Genomic DNA, 2,500 nt, shown 5'->3' with positions numbered 1-2,500 from the left:
GAAGGAGAACGGCCCCTTGATGATAAATAAAGGTTGAATGAATTGATCCAGACTACTGCAGAGTTAACTCTGTCCCTGTGTGTGGATGTTTCGGTCAGACATGAGTCTAAATATCTACGACATTCCACTTCCGGGATTGTTCCGGTGCTGCCCGATGTCCGTCGCGTTCCCCTTTCTTCGTGATGTCGTTCTAATTTGTAGTCAATTACACCCGACCTATTATCCAGTAGCAATGGACTACAGATGGAATGTAACCCTAACCCTAACATAGGGCTGTGGGAACATAGGGCTGTGGGAACATAGAGCTGTGGGAACATAGAGCTGTGGGAACATAGAGCTGTGGGAACATAGAGCTGTGGGACCATAGGGCTGTGGGAACATAGAGCTGTGGGAACATAGGGCTGTGGGAACATAGAGCTGTGGGAACATAGAGCTGTGGGACCATAGAGCTGTGGGACCATAGAGCTGTGGGAACATAGAGCTGTGGGAACATAGAGCTGTGGGAACATAGAGGCTGTGGGAACATGGGCGCTGGTGAACATAGGGCTGTGGGAACATAGGGCTGTGGGAACATAGGGAGCTGTGGGAACATGGGGCTGTGGGAACATAGAGCTGTGGGAACATAGAGCTGTGGGAACATGAGCTGTGGGAACATAGAGCTGTGGGAACATGGGGCTGTGGGAACATGGGGCTGTGGGAACATAGGGCTGTGGGAACATTATGGGGGCTGTGGGAACATAGGGCTGTGGGAACCTTACAGGGCTGTGGGAAGGACTGCTGAGGTGGAGACAATGGGAACATAGAGCTGTGTGGGGAACATGGACTGTAGGGAACATGGAGCTGTGGGAACATAGAGCTGTGGGAACATGGGGCTGTGGGAACATAGAGCTGTGGAGACATAGGGCTGTGGGAACATGGGGAGCTGTGGGAACATAGGAGCTGTGGGAACATCAGGGCTGTGGTTGGGAACATGGGGCTGTGGAACATGGGGTGTGGACATAGGTGTTGGGGATAGGGTGTGGAACATAGGCTGTGGGAACATGGGAGCAAATTGGAACATATGTGACATTGAAATTGTGTTATGGGTGGAACATGGGGAAATGGAACATGGGGAATGAGAAGGGTGTGGGAACATGGAGTGTGGAAATGTGTGGAAATAATGTGGGAACATGGGGCTGTGGGAACATGACTTGGGAAATGCTTGGGAACATGGAGCTGTGGGAACATAGATAATGGGAACATGGGCTGTGGAACATAGGGCTGTGGAACATGTATGGAACATAGGGCTCATGGGAACATGGGGCTGTGGGAACATGGGGCTGTGGGAAGAAAACATGGGGCTGTGGGAACATGGGGCTGTGGGAACATGGGACTGTGGGACATGGGGCTGTGGGAACATAGGGCTGTGGGAACATAGAGGCTGTGGGAACATAGGGCTGTGTGGAACATGGGGCTGTGGGGAACATAGGGCTGTGGGAACATAGAGCTGTGTGGAACATGGGGCTGTGTGGAACATAGGGACTGTGGGAACATAGAGCTGTGGGATGGAACATGGGGCTGTGGGAACATAGAGGCTGTGGGAACATAGGGGCTGTGGGAACATGGGGCTGTGGGAACATGGGGCTGTGGGAACATAGAGCTGTGAGACATAGGGCTGTGGGAACATAGAGGCTGTTAGGAACATGGGGCTGTGGGAACATAGGCTGTGGGACATAGGTGAATGAAATGGGGCTGTGGGACATGGGGCTGTGGGAACATTGGGGCTGTGGGAACATGGGGCTGTGTGGGAACATAGGGCTGTGGGAACATAGAGCTGTGGGAACATAGAGCTGTAGGAACATAGAGCTGTGGGAACATAGAGCTGTGGGAACATAGGGCTGTGGGAACATAGGGCTGTAAAATCTAAGCCGTGGCTATGAGTGCCGACCGTACGCTGACGTCACCTCTCAAAACATGTAACGACACGCCACTCAGCCGTGGCGTGGTAACGTTGCATTCCCCCCGAATCATTTCCTGGTTCACACACACACACACACACACACACACACACACACACACACACACACACACACACACACACACACACACCACACACACACACAAACAAACACAAACAAACACAAACAAACACAAACACACACATACATACACACACACACACACACACACAGACACACACACACACACAAACCAAAACAAACACAAACACACATACATACACACACACACAGACACACACAGACAGACACACAAACACACACACAGACACACACACACACACAGACACACACACACACAGACACACACACAGACAGACACACAGACACACACACAGACACACACACACACAGACACACACACACACAGACACACACACACACACACACACACACACACACACACACACACACAAACAAACACACACACAGACACACACACACACACACACACACACAGACACACAACACACACAGACACACACACACACACACACACACAC

At 51.5% G+C, this 2,500-nt stretch overlaps 1 protein-coding gene across 1 annotated transcript in view; it reads left to right on the top strand.

Moving 5' to 3' along the window:
* Nucleotides 1-2,500, top strand: part of LOC120558550 — a 17,546-nt gene that overhangs the window by 8,759 nt on the left and 6,287 nt on the right. The gene's annotated exons all lie outside the window — the stretch shown is intronic.

This window comes from Perca fluviatilis, chromosome 5, assembly GCF_010015445.1.
Source record: "Perca fluviatilis chromosome 5, GENO_Pfluv_1.0, whole genome shotgun sequence".
In the NCBI taxonomy this organism is placed as follows: Eukaryota; Metazoa; Chordata; class Actinopteri; order Perciformes; family Percidae; genus Perca; species Perca fluviatilis.
Note: the sequence above shows the minus strand (reverse complement) of the source record. Positions and strands in the feature narration are given on the sequence as shown.